Source organism: Phyllobates terribilis, unplaced genomic scaffold, assembly GCF_046119375.1.
Source record: "Phyllobates terribilis strain yellow unplaced genomic scaffold, ASM4611937v1 Scaffold_3__8_contigs__length_932513732, whole genome shotgun sequence".
Taxonomy (NCBI): Eukaryota; Metazoa; Chordata; class Amphibia; order Anura; family Dendrobatidae; genus Phyllobates; species Phyllobates terribilis.
In genome coordinates, this window is record NW_027362763.1 from 584,608,515 (window position 1) to 584,622,936 (window position 14,422).

Here is a 14,422-nt window from a genome sequence, read left to right on the forward strand (position 1 = left end):
GAATGTTTTTTCGCGACATATTGGGCTTCATGATAGTATTAAATTTAGGTTGATAATATTTGCGTTTACTTGTGAAAAAATCAAAAATTTGGCAAAAATTTTGAAAATTTTGCAATTTTCAAATTTTGAATTTTTATTCTGCTAAACCAGAGAGTTATGTGACACAAAATAGTTAATAAATAACATTTCCCACATGTCTACTTTACATCAGCACAATTTTGTGAAAATTTTTTTTTGGGGGTAGGAAGTTTGAAGGGTTCAAAGTTCATCAGCAGTTTTTCTTTTTTCCAGCAAAATTTACAAAACCATTTTTTTTAGTGACCACATCACATTTGAAGTCCCTTTGAGGGGTGTACATGACAGAAAACACCCAAAAGTGACACCATTCCAAAAACTGCACCCCTCAAGCTACTCAAAACTACATTCAAGAAGATTATTAACCCTTCAGGTGCATCACAGGAACTAAAGCAACGTGGAAGGAAAAAATGAACATTTTAATTTTTCTAACAAAAATTTACTTTTAACCTCAATTCTTTCATTTTCACATGGGCAACAGGATAAAATGTATCCTAAAATTTGTTGGGAAATTTCTCCTGAGTACATCGATACTTCATATGTGGTCATAAACCACTGTTTGGGCGCATGGCAGGGTTCAGAAGGGAAGGAGCACAATTTGACTTTTGGAGTTAATTTTCCATTCAAAAAGTGAAATGGCGCTCCTTCCCTTCTGAGCCCTGCCGTGCGCCCAAACAATTTTCCACTGGGACGGCGGGGGGGGGGGGGGTTGATCACTGGGACAGGGAGATGATCACTGGGACGGATGGTGAGTGATCACAGGTGCAGGGGATCTACAGTGAGCCTGCTGCTGCCTGTGATCACCTTACACCGGGTAGCAGGAGAGCACCAGCCGGTGGATGAAGACGTGGGAGATGGAGCGGAGGGAGCGGTATGAAATTGGACTGGGGTGGAGGTGGGTGGAGGGGGGGGGGTCGGGGGCTAAGTGGGGGCTGGAGTCAGACAAGGGGGGAAATATTACCGGCGGCGAATCGGTGACGGCGGCGGCAATGGGGGGCGGCGGATCGGTGGCGGCGGCAGCAGATCGGCGGGTGACCAAGCTCCTCAGCTTCCACGGACGGCATGAAGCTGGGGAGCTTGGTCAGCCATTGTAAACAACCCCCTCCACATCTGATTGGAGGGCTAGCGTCACATGGACACTAACCCCAATCAGATATGAGGGGGGGGACAGAGGTGACACTCCCCCCCCCCCCCCAGCCAATGGCTGATGCTATATGCATCAGGCCATGCCCAGATTGGTGAAATATTTAATTCATTCCGATAGGCAGTTTCATTAAAGTGAAAGTGAAACTGCCAATCGGAGGGGTCCTAGGCACGGGGGGGGGTTTAATCCACCCCCCGTGGGGTCAACTACAGGTTGTCCAGTTGCATCAGCAACTGTGACACCTGAGTGACCCCGCTCACACGCGCTGTAGGGGCGCGATCCCACCATATCACAGACGCTAAGACATGGGTCGGGAATGCACCAGTTTCCATGTCACAGACGCTGTGACACGGGTCGGGAAGGGGTTAATGAGACACGCATTCCAACAGTGCAGAGCGAATCCACACCACCTCCGTACTGCACAGCCAGGGCTCACTGCAATCAGGCAGTGTTAAAATTATTACGCCTTGAAAATCATAGTCATACAGCTGAAGAGTTGTGGACATCTCTCCAGGCTGAGTTTGAACAATGGCTGTCTCTGCTGAACCTGGAGCCAGGGAAGGCCATGTGCGATAATAGTGCTTACCTGGTGGTGGCCCTACGCCGAGGCAAGCTCACACATGTGCCTTGCATTACTCACGTCCTCAACCTGGTGGTACAGGGATTTCTCCGCCACTATCCTGGCCTGGATGAGCTGCTTCATAAAGCACGGAAGTTGTGTGCTTACTTCTGCTGTTCGCACCCCTCAGGTCATCGACTTGCATCGATACAGAGGTCTTTGTCCATGCCAGTTAACAGGTTAATATGCGATGTGACACTGTGGATTTCCACTCTGCACTTGTTGCAGCGACTGTGGCAGCAGCAATGAGCCCTGATGCACTAGGTCATGTCGTATAGCATGGGCCAACGCAGTATGGACATGGGGCATATCACGTTTACGGAGTGGGCACAGATTAAGGACCTCTGCACCCTTCTGCACAGTTTTGAAATGGCTACTAAGATGCTTAGCGCTGACGATGCCATCATCAGCATCACCATTCCAGTCATCTACATGCTGGAGCAGACTTTGAATAGCCTGTGGCAGGATGTGGTGGTCCCAGAAGAAGAGGAGGATGCGGAAGGGATAATGTGGCACCCCAGGGGTCTGGTTACCACAGTAATAGAAATATTACGTCTGGGAGCAAGTGGGAGGTTTCCTGGTCAGGAGCCCTTAAGCATGCAACACCTCCTGCCCAGTCCTGGGAGGGGAGGAACCTGCCCTATATAAACTGGATCTGGGGCGGGGTTAGTGAGTCAGAGCCTGGAGTGAAGTTCCAGACACAGGGCAAGAAACAGCAGGAGCTCTGTAGGAGCAGGAGCTGAGTGCCAGGGGCTGGAGCTAAGCAGAGTTCGCCCTGGCAGAAGAATCTAAGTACCGGACACCGGAGTCAGAGGCTGTGGGAACCTCTAAGTCCAGCAGCAGAACCCAGCCGGCAGGGGATTCCAGGTCCTCTGGCCATAGAAGCCCGGAGGCTCAGTCACAAGGAAGGGACCAGCACCGCCATCGAGGAGCGGAGGCTATCAGAAGGCCCCAAGTCACCAGCCATATGGGTGAGCACCACACGGTATACTCAGGGACGTGGGCTACTTCCACTCGCTTACAGCAAGGTAGCCAGGAAGAGTGCAGATAGACGGGGAGGCCAACAACTCCACCTGGCCAGGGGAACTCCTGCTTGCTCGCAGACTGACCAGGCCCCTTATGCTAGTCAGTACTCCCGGGAGGGTCTGCCTTAATATCATCAGTAAAGACCCTGAACTGCACTGCAAAGACTCTGAGTCGTTCCTGCTTTCTCACCGCATACAGCACTACTAGTACTGGGACGCCCGCACACCATCACTCCCATCATCCACATTCCCTGCCCTGAGGCCATACTCTTCCCGTGGGGAGTTATCCCATCTTTAGCTGCGCACACCACACCAGCCTCAGTGGACTGCCTCGCAGCGGCGGTACACCCTGACCGCAATCCACGGGTGGCGTAGTCGGACATTAAACCACAAAAACCCTATAAAGACTGCCACTGGTTTGACCACCCTGAGCCACGGGACCGAGTCGCCGCCATGGAGATTACAACCCCCAGAGACCCGGCTCCGGGTAACCCACACACGTTCACACACGGCCCAGGGGGCGCATCAATAAGAATGTCTCAAAGTTCCAGACTGTTGTCACACAGGGGGGTTCCAACTGAGGGTGGATTACTGCGATTGAGGGGGGTTGGTGATACCAGACAAACTGTTAGTGAAGGTGCAAGAGCCGAGGAACAAATGGAGGAGGAAGAGGTGATGGGCGAGCAACAGTCAGAAGATTAAGAGGACAATCATCCCCTCTCTGTTGTTCGTGGTTGGTGGGAGGGGATGGAGGAAACAAGCATTAGTGTTACCCAGCCATCAATACAGCATGGCCTTGGACCTAATGGAAGAGCCCAACATATGAATACCTTTTTGCTGCACTATATGCAACATGATCTTCGTATAGTAATGATTCAAAATAGTACTGATGACTGGGTTGCCACTCTGTTAGATCCACGTTATAAGAGTAAATTTTGCCAGATGCTTCCCGCCCTGGAAAGGGACCCACGAATGCTTGAGTATCGAAACACGCTTTTAAACAAACTTAAAAGAGGTTTTCCCCAAGATAGGAGTGAGGCGCACAGTGTGCATCGCAGCTGTAGCCTTTCAACCTCCATCACGTCAATTCATCAACGCCAAAACATTAGCAGCAGCGTAAGTGGCAGAAGCAATTTCTGAGAGACCTTTCACACATTTTTAACACCAGCACAACAAAGTACAAGTCTGACACGTGGTGAACGACTGGAGATGATGATGCAGGAGTATCTAGAGAGAGATGGCACTTTGCTGATGTCTGCCCCTAATTTGATGTGTTTTGGCACTTTTTGGGCCGATTTGAAAGTGTTGTGTATGCGTTTGTTTTTGCCCCCCCCCCCATTGAATCCAATGGTGTTCGGCAATGTTCAGCGAATATTCGACAAATAAATCAACAAATATTCAAAATCCGACTATCGTAATCCATACCGAATATTGAAACATTCACTCATCTCTACTAATAACCAAACCAGACGGCTCCTTCAGAACCATAGTTAATCTGAAGGCTCTAGGCAAGTTTCTGAAAGTGCAGTCCTTTCAAATGCAATCTATTAAATCAGCAATAAAGTTGCTTTTTCCTGGTTGTTTCATGGCAGTCCTGGATTTGAAGGATGTGTATTATCACGTATCCATACATATGGAACATCAGAGATACCTTAGAGTGGCAATGGCCATTGAAAGGGTGGTTAGGCACTTCCAGTTCAGGGTCCTCCCATTTGGGTTGGCGGTAACCCCTAGGGTCTTTACGAAGGTGATTGTGGAAGTCATAGCTCATCTCCGGGAAAAAGATATCTTAATCATCCCATATCTGGATGATTTCCTGGTGGTGGGCAAATCGGTCCACCAGTGTAAAAATCACCTAGAGGAAGTAATGACCACTCTAGGTGGCCTGGGTTGGGTGTTGAATCTAAGGGAAAAAAAATTCAGATTAGTGCCCCTGAAGATTCAGGAGTTTCTTTGGATCATATTGAACTCTGAGGTTCAGGAATGTCACCTATCAGTATCTAAAATAGAAAAGATCCACTGCCAGGTGAAGAGAGCTAGAGAGATCTCCTCCATGTCCCTTAGAATTGCAATGTCCCTACTTTAACTTCATGCTTTCCGGCAGTTTTGTTGGCCCAATCCCATGCCAGGGTTCTGCAATGGGATGTTATATACAATGAGTTTTCTCTTAAGGGGCACTTGGGGTTAGGGTCCCCTTGGTCAGTACAATCCCTTTGGTGGTGGTTGAATAGATCGAACCTGTCCAGGATGGTTATCTGGGTAGTTACTATCGCACGAATTGTCACCACAGATGCGAGACCCATGGGGTGGGGAGCTCATTTAGGAAGAAAGGTGGTCAAGTGGGTCTGGGCCAAGAGTGAGAAATCCCTGTCTTCTAATGCAAAAGAGTTACTGACTGTGGAGCAGACTGTAAGCAAATTCCTTGTATCCCTGAGGCGCCTATGCTGTGCATTCGTGCCACAGATCCTAGAGGGGTGCATGGACGGATTCCTCCACAAGAGGCCCTCGCAGCATACATACACCTCCACCTTAGACCACCAGAGGGAGCCCGTTAGGGATATAAATAGGGAAGGTGGAGCTAGGCAGTCAGTCAGTTCCTGCAGTAGATGAGCCTGAGAGAGGTCAGCCTGCAGTGGAGCTCAGTCCAGAGAGAGCTCAGACTAGTGAGCCTAAGGCGTGCCGACGCCATAAGAGCAGTGAAGAGTAGCGAGGCCTACTGCTAGTGTGAAGCCTAGTGAGGGCCCTGAGCGCGGCCGAAGGCAAGTGAAGTAGCGAGCTACATAGGCGGCAGAGGAGCTTAACCAGCTCACCCCACAAGCATTTACCGGACACCAGGTCCGTGTCTGCAAGGATCTCTAGGACCAGCAGAAACAACCGGAACCCCTGGTGAACTATATGTCCCAGGAACACCAAAAGCTGACTGATATACCAGGGTCAGGAGTCACTGAGGCCCAAGAGACCAGGGAGTGTGAACTCCATCAGAAGGCCCTACCACCAGGTCAGCCGGTGCAAGACAGAGACCAAGTTAGGCCTAGCTCCAGGCAGGTCATAAACTTAACAGGAAAAGGCAAGAAACAGGAGGCCCCACTCCCGCTCATTGGGGAGAGTCCCTACAGTGCCCTGGATCGTGCCTGAAACACCACCAGTAAAGGTACTGAAGTGAACTGTCGTGTGTGCCTATTCTTCCTCCGACCCGGCTGGGTCACCTCTGTCCTGCATCCCTTCTCCTACGCTGCCCTGAGGCCCTGCTCCACCTGTGGGGAGCTGCACCAGCTAAGCTGCCTGACCACCGGCCTCAGGGGACTGTAGCAGCGCTGGTGATCCTCACCAGACACCACGGGTGGCGTCACAAACTTTCCCCTTTCCCATACACCTTTTCCCACCATTCCTTCTTCCCTTTTTAAGAGTGACCCCAGGGTACGGCCCCGGGAGCCGGCCACCGCGGCATCCCCCCCAAAACTAACAGCAAGGCCCGGGCGCGGAGTCGTCCCCATCCCCTGGGCGCATCATCCCCACAGGGCCAGAATGCCAGGATCCTCTAGGACAATCGAGTTTATGTGGCTTACATAAATCGCCAGGGGGAGAACTCGGTCAAAAACTTGGATGAAAGTGGCAGATTGCTTGTTTCAGATAGCAGAGGATCATCTCCTCTCCTTGACGACCCTGCATTTAAAAGAAAAAGAAAATACCAAAGTGGACTTCTTAAGCCGCAATCCTCTGAAACAAGGGGAATGGGTGCTGAATCAAGACATCTTCAGAAAGATAGTTCGGATGTGAGGTCTCCCAGTGGTAGACCTGTTTGCCACCAGGTTGAACCGAAAGGTGATGGAGTTCTATTCCCTGAACCCTGGGCAAGATCCCTTAGCAGTAGATGCTTTCCTGACCCCTTAGGATTTCAGCCTGGTGTACACCTTCCCTCAAGTATCCCTAATCCCACTGGTCATAAGAGAAATCAGGGAAGACAGGCCAAGGATCGTGTTGATTGCCCCCTACTGGCCCAAAAGGCAATGGTTCTCATGTCTAAGAATGATGTCAGTGTCCGATCCTTGGGTTCTTGGGGATATCCCAAATCTCCTTTCCCAAGGGCTGATATACCATCCACATGAAACCAGCCTCAACTAGACGGTGTGGAACTTGAAAGGACATTGTTAAGGGAAAGAGTTCATACCTAATCTCATATCCACTCTGCTTCAGAGTAGGAAGCCAGTCACGACCAGAATATATGCTAGAACTTGGAGAAAGTTTTTATCCTTTTCAGGTTCTAGGGCGAAGAGGGAGCACCAGTAGGGAAGATTCTGGAGTTCTTACAGAAGGGCTTTGAGTTAGGATTGTCCACCAGCACCCTAAAAGTACAGGTGGTGGCTCTTGGGGCTCTGTATAGCTGTGACTTGGTGGGTGATTATTGGGTATCACGTATTATTAAATCATTAAGATCTAGGCCCATTTCTAGGGTAAACTTGGTTACCACAGGACTTAAATTGGGTCACGACGGGACTTAAATTTGGTCCTGACTGCCTTAACGGGCGTTCCATTTGAACTCATAGAATCGACAACCCTTAAGGTTCTTTCTCTCAAAACAGCCCTACTGGTAGCAATGAAGATTTGGGTGATATTCAGGGAGATCTTTAAGCCAGATCCAGCCTACCATCCTAAGGTAGCGAGGCTGTTCCATAGACGACAGGAAGTCATCCTTTCCTCCTTTTGTTTCAATCCAAAGAACCAGAAGGAAGAAAGACTGCATACTTTGGATGTTAGGAGATGTGTAATCAGATATCTGTTCATTACTAGGGACTGGAGAAAGGCAGGTCATTATTTGTGTCCTTCCAGGGTTTTAAAAAAGGGTGGAGAGCCTCAAAACCCACCATTGCTAGGTGGATTAGGGAGGCCATTTCTCTAGCCTATTCAGCAAGTGGCAAGGAGGCTCCGGATGGTTTAAAGGCTCATTCCACTCGGGTCGTGGCAACCACCAGGGCGGAGAAATCATTGTAAGGCAGTTACCTGGTCCTCTCTTTCTACCTTCTATAGACAATATAGATTGAATATATACGAGTCTGCCTGTGAGGATACAGCCTATAATCTTAATAAGCCAGATGATTCGATTTGTTAAGCCAAGAGAAATACACTATTGTGTTCATGTTGACTTGTAAGTGTATGTGTATTTATGTGGCTGGGGAATGACATACGATTATTTGTATAACCCTGATAATTATGTTGATTAACCTTTGTGAACCCTGTGGCTTATTGTCTTACAAGACAGGAGGGCAAACTAAGCAAATTCATTAAATGCTCAAGCAAGGAGACATCAGGCTGCCCTTTCCCCCCAACCTGTGACTGATGACTGATGACCTAACACAGATGTAAATATAAACAGGAATGTCTGAAGTGCTGAAAGCAGAATCAAGGAGCATAAAAAAGACTTTACAAGGAGAATGAGAGACATCCTTCAGGACAGTAGATGAATTGCATGGTGGCTCCATCCAAAGAGACACAGATTTAGATTCCATATGATTCCGGTCTAAGGGTATGGCCCTGACTGGAAAGATACGGATCTGCTCTATTGACCATCAGAGAGCCCATGGATACATTTGGTTGAGACAATGAAGTCACCTGGCCCCTTGGATATGTTGTTTAGGGTTCCCAGGAGGGACCGTCTGGTCAACTGGCCCCATGGAAACTCTCAGAGAGGCCAGGGTGGGACCCTCGGGTCTCCTGGCTTTGTACCTCGATGGACTGCTAGCTTCCAAAGCTTGCCCCTACCTTCTCTCTGGGAGGACCCGCCAGAAGCGGGGTGCCGTTGTTGAGGTAGTTGGCCCTGGAAGTCCCAAAACCGCAGTTGTTCTATCCCAGGCGGGCGGAGCTGAAGGCTGAGACTGTAATGTTGTACCAATGTAGTAAAGTACAATAAAGGAGGATTCTTGCAGGATGTGTCAGAGATGAGGAAAGGTTGCCATCTGCTGGCCAGAAGAAATAAAGCGGAACCAAGTTATGCCAGAAGAGTTGGAGGGAGAAGAGATTCAGATGCTGCACCATTCAGGTTCAGGTGAACTCCAGGAAGAATTTCCTGAATATAAAAGCCCAGTGCGCCAAGACGCAGGGAGATTTGGAGACAGGCTGCAGAGTGGAGCAGAGGTGTTCCAGAGGGACCGCAGATCCCAGCGCGGCAGGCCCCAGAGGCCTGCGCTGCATCAGAGTTAGACACTGTCTGAGAAGTTCTGGACTCCTCACAGAAGCGCCCTGAGCCCTGCATGTGTGGCTCAGAGTCAGGACCTGCGCCCCACACAGAGTAAGTTCCTGGGACCCGATGCCGCCTGTCAAGAGCAGAGCTCTGGATCCCCGCGTCCCCAGGCGTGAGAGACTACCGTCGACGGTCAAGCCGAGAAGAGCTGAGAGAGGACTGCGTCAGGAGAGGCGCGTCAGCAGTAGTGGAGGAACCGCGCAAGTGAACAGGGCCGTCATTTCCAATTTCCACTCACGGTACCAGAGACAGTTGGGATTAGGATTTCAGGTTGGGAGGGGGCCGTTTTGTGCTAAAAGGGAGCTGATAGACTTTATCCGGAAGAGACTTGCGGCCTAGCGGGAATAACCGGTGACCCCCTATAGGGCCATACAAAGAGAACTCACGTGGTGACTCCCACGACTGGGTGCATCACATTTATGCAGAGAACTTTACCCTTATTCACTGAGACTGGTTCTCATTGTTATTCCAAGTTGTTGTTTATTATCCCTGTTACTAACCCCCTTGTATAAATACTTGTTATACATATAAAGTGGTTTAAGCAATCCCTGATTGTTCCCGCCTTGTGTCTCTGTGCGTTGCATCCCGACACCTGCATTACATGGCGTAGGCGGTAGGATGTAACATTCAGATACAGAGATGGCAGCCGAGTCCAGAGGTGACATATACCCTTGGGGGCAATGCTCAGCCACCTACCTAAGTTTACAGGGAGCAGCGTGTCACTGTGGGACTGGGTAGAAAGACTGAGAAGTATGCTACGCATGTATCCCCCCTGACCTCTCTCTCACAAGCTGAGCTGGCCCTCCTAACCCTTGATGGAGAGGCCCGGCAGACTGTGATGTACTGCCTACCAGGGGACCGTGATACCGTGGAAAAAGTGATAAAAATATTAGAGGACAAGCACGGTGACACCACAGACCTGGGACACTTATGTCTGCGGCTGTTTCAGCGAGTTCAAAGGAAAGATGAGACCATAAACCAATATGTTAATGCATTACAGGAAGTGACGGCCCATATGGTCACGAAGGCTCGAGATGAGAACCGAGGAAAAAGTGTTACGGGACCAACTGATTGCTGGCCTGAAGGACCCCTCCCTGAGATTAATTCTAAAGGAGCGACTGCATCTGAGTCCTGATCTGGGCTTCCTGGAGTTCGGGGCAGAAGTCAGGGTCCTTGCGAAAGAGGTTGCTGTTCTCAAGGCTGCAGTCTGGAGCTCTGAAGGGACTACTCCTGAATTAACCCACAAAGAGCCCGACTGGGTACGGGATATCCGTCAAGAGATCCGAGATATCTGAAGTGAGCTGCACGATATTAAGGGGACCACCATGGCCCTCTCCTTGACAGACCGCACAGCTCCACGTAGACGGAGGTCAGAGTGAGAGAAGCATTCCTACTGTACTCCACCATGTCGTATACCCAGCCCATCAGAGGAGCGAGGGCCAGAGTGTTGGACCTGCGGAGGTAAAGGACATATCTCCAAAGACTGTCCAAATCGAGAAAGGAGAAGACGGAGGCAGCCGTTAAACTAAGGCAGAATGGAAGGGGGAGTTTTGAGGACATTGTCTCCGAGACGCCCATCATCTGGGCTGAATTTAATGGGCGATGGATTCGTTGTTTAATGGACACAACAAATCCATATTTCCAGAATCATTTCCCTGAAGTTGCTCACTCCTGGAAAGAACCCACTGTCTGGCTGGTGGCAGCTAATCAATTACCTATTCCAGTAGCGGGAGTAGTATGGATTACTGTCCAGGCGTGCGGAAAGGGTCTTGGTCAAAAAGGGATAGTGTTGACCACGGGGTCTGGAGGTGGAGGGCCTATTGTGACTTTGGGAATGAATGTGCTGAAGGAGGTCGGACAGTTCTTAGCCGAGGGCCCCGACAAAAACAATTGGACCCGCGCCACTCGTGATCCGGCCAGCAAGAAAGTATTCCAACATCTCGAGCAAGTCAATCAAATTCAGAAACTGCCTGCTGCCTCCTAGTATCTCGATAAAGTATCGATACCGCCCGAATCCACATTGACACTGCCAGTGGGACCAGACTGTACTCACTATACCAGTACTGGCAAATGTATCCCTAGAGGGGGTGGATGCTCAGGTTGAGCCAATAGAGGGAGAGGAGGCGCCCTCTGGACTCTTCATTGCTCGCACCTTAGCCACCATGCGGCAGGGGCGGGTGCCCGTACGTTGCCTCAACCTAAGCGGAGCTAGTTTACAGTTATCGCCCCGACAAGAGGTGGCTCGAGTTTGTATAATGCCGGAGGACCTCACCAGAGCTGACACTATAGGACTGACACATGTGAAAGGAGAACCGTGGACTCTAGAGAAGTCACTCAATAGTCAAGAGAATGAGAGAGAACCACTGGCAGTAGAGCAAATGGAAGCTAACCTTACTGAGTTCTCAGCAAGCCAAGTCAGGCAGGTTGAGCAGTTACTACAGCGGTATCAGGGAGTGTTTGCGCAGCATGAAAATGACCTTGGGTGTACCCAGGACATTCAGCACGAAATACCTACAGGGAGTGCGGCTCCCATTCGAGAGAGGTATCGACAGATCCCACCTCAGATGTATCAGGAGGTGAAAGAACTGTTGGCTCGCATGTTGCAAAATGGCGTGATACGCGAGAGTCAGAGCCACTGGACAGTCCCTATCGTGTTGGTCTGGAAGAAGGATGGTACCTTAAGATTTAGTGTAGACTACCGGAAACTTAATGCATGCACTGTGGGGGACTCTTATCCCTTACCCAGGATTGAAGAATCTCTATCAGCACTGGGAAGTGCCAAATTTTTCTCTTCCCTCTACCTGGCTAGTGGCTATTGGCAAGTCCCAGTAGCTGAAAAGGACCGCCCGAAGACAGCTTTTGTTCTCCCTTTGGGCTTGTTTGAGTTTAACTGGATGCCGTTCAGGTTGAAAAATGCACCAGGGACCTTCCAAAGACTGATGGAAAGATGCCTGGGGGATCTTAATTTTGAAGCCACTTTGATATACTTAGAAGATATAATTATCTATTCTGCAATGTTTGAAGACCATCTCCGCTGACTGGAACAAGTGTTAGAGCGACTTCAGAGACATGGATTGAAGATCAAGCCTCGCAAGTGTCTTTTATTCAAGCGGGAGATTGAATATCTGGGACACACTGTGTTCAGTGCAGGAGTGCACCCCACCGCAGAGAAAGTAGCTGCAGTACAGATGTGGCACACACCCACCAACCTGAGGGAACTGAGGGCATTTCTGGGGCTTGCCAGATACTACCGCCGATTTGTGAAAGACTTCGCTTAGATTGCGGTACTGCTCAATGAGCTGCTGAGAGGAATGGCGGGGGGAGCCAAGCGACAACCTATTTAGTGGGGCCCACGACAAGAGGAAGCCTTCCGAGCATTAAAGATGGCACTAACGGATGCTCCAATTCTGGCCAAATCTGGCCCCAGATTTTTCACAGCCCTTCTTGTTGTACACTGACAGAAGTTTGCATGGTCTGGGAGCAGTGTTGGCACAAGTACAGGAAAGAAGAGAGCAGGTGATCACATATGCAAGTCAGTCACTGCGGAATACAGAGAAGAACCCAGACAACTACAGTTCGTTCAAACTGGAGTTACTGGCATTGGTGTGGGCAGTGACCGAGAAATTTGCGGAGTACTTGTCGGGATCAGAAGTACAAGTGTAGACAGACAACAACCCATTGGCCCACCTGGAGAATGCGAAGCTGGGTGCGTTGGAACAGCGGTGAGTCGCGAGGATGTCTAAGTACCAGTACAAGATCGCCTACCGGTCTAAAGCTCTGAACAAGCATGCAGACGCCTTGTCCCGAGTCAGCCAAGCTGGGCCAAAGAGTGACATAGATGAAGAGCTTGAAGGTGACGGTTTGCCGCTGCTGTAGTAGACGCCCAGGAGTCTGGAGAAGAGCCTAAACCCACTCAAATTCTAGGATGATCAAGAGATGAGTGGATACATCTACAGCAGTCTGACCCAGAGCTGGCAAAACTGAGAGAATGGGTCGCCCTGGAGGAAAAGCCCGATCAGGAGGCCAGTGCTGCTTCACTCCCAACTACCCTGCAAATCTTGGGTCAGTAGGAAAGGCTCTTCCTGAGGGAAGGTTGCTATGCCGAAGGATCCAACTACCTCGAGAGTTCGATGTTACCTGGCAAGTACTGGTCCCAGAAGCACTAGTGGTACAGCTGGCCAAAGAAGCTCATGAGAGGGGCACTCACTTTGGTGTGGAGAAGACCTTCCAGTGGTTACAATGACTGGTGTACTGGCCTCAGCTGCGGCAGGAAGTTGAGGGAGCTTGCCGAAAATGTCGCCAGTGTGAGCTAATTAAGTCCCCGGAGCAGAGGGCTCCTGTTCAGACCATCCGAACTTCTGCACCCTTGGAGGTCCTGATGATTGACTACCTGATGATCGGAACTTCATACAATTGCTATGGGTACTGCTTGGTGATGACTGACCACTTCACCAAGTTCGCAGTGGTGAATCCTACTCGGGACCAGACCGCAGAAGCTGCGGCTAAGGCCATCTGCCAAGATTTCATTTGAATATATGGGTGCCCGAAGCAAATACATTCCGACCAGGGGGCCTGCTTCCAGGGGCAAGTGATGGATGAGCTGTATCGTATCTATGGAATCGATAAGTCCCGAACAACGCCATATCACCCCCAGGGGAATAGGGCCTGCGAACTCTTCAACCGAACCCTGTTGCAGATGTTGCGAACTCTGGAAGAAGACAAGAAGATGAAGTGGCCCGAATTTGTCTGAGCTGGTGTGGGTGCATAATAATAGAGTTCATGCGACAACTGGCTACACCCCTTACATGTTGCTGTTTGGGAGGAATGGACGAGAAATCCCGAACTGGAGCTAGAATCAGAAGACCCCTGCCCGGGCAGCAGCCCAAGTGCCTGGATTCGGGAGCACCGACGCAGACTTCACACTGTGAGAAAGATGATTGAACAGAAGTTCTGGGAAGTGGAGCATTCAAGCCAGCCCCCAACCTCGGGTGGACCACTTCAGTCAGGAGACCATGTGGTAGTGCAAGCCAAGCGGCTCTGAAGTAAACTGGATCACCGTTTTGAGGCGATATCTTATCAAGATGTAGCAATGTGTGGGACTTGTTCTATTAGTCCATCTATACTAACCTCAACCAGGTTTCAAATTCAAAATAATTTTTATCTGCATCTAGCTATGAAAAAATATTTGGGCTTGTAGCAGTGTGTGGGACTTGTTCTATTAGTCCATCTATACTAACCCCCACCAGGTTGCAAATTCAAAATAATTTTTATCTGCATCTAGCTCTGAAAAAATATTTGGGCTTGTAGCAGTGTGTGGGACTTGT

At 49.9% G+C, this 14,422-nt stretch overlaps 1 protein-coding gene across 1 annotated transcript in view; it reads right to left on the reverse strand.

Annotated features, from left to right (window-relative positions):
- CAPN9 (calpain 9) overlaps positions 1-14,422 on the reverse strand; it is a 475,752-nt gene that overhangs the window by 291,302 nt on the left and 170,028 nt on the right. The gene's annotated exons all lie outside the window — the stretch shown is intronic.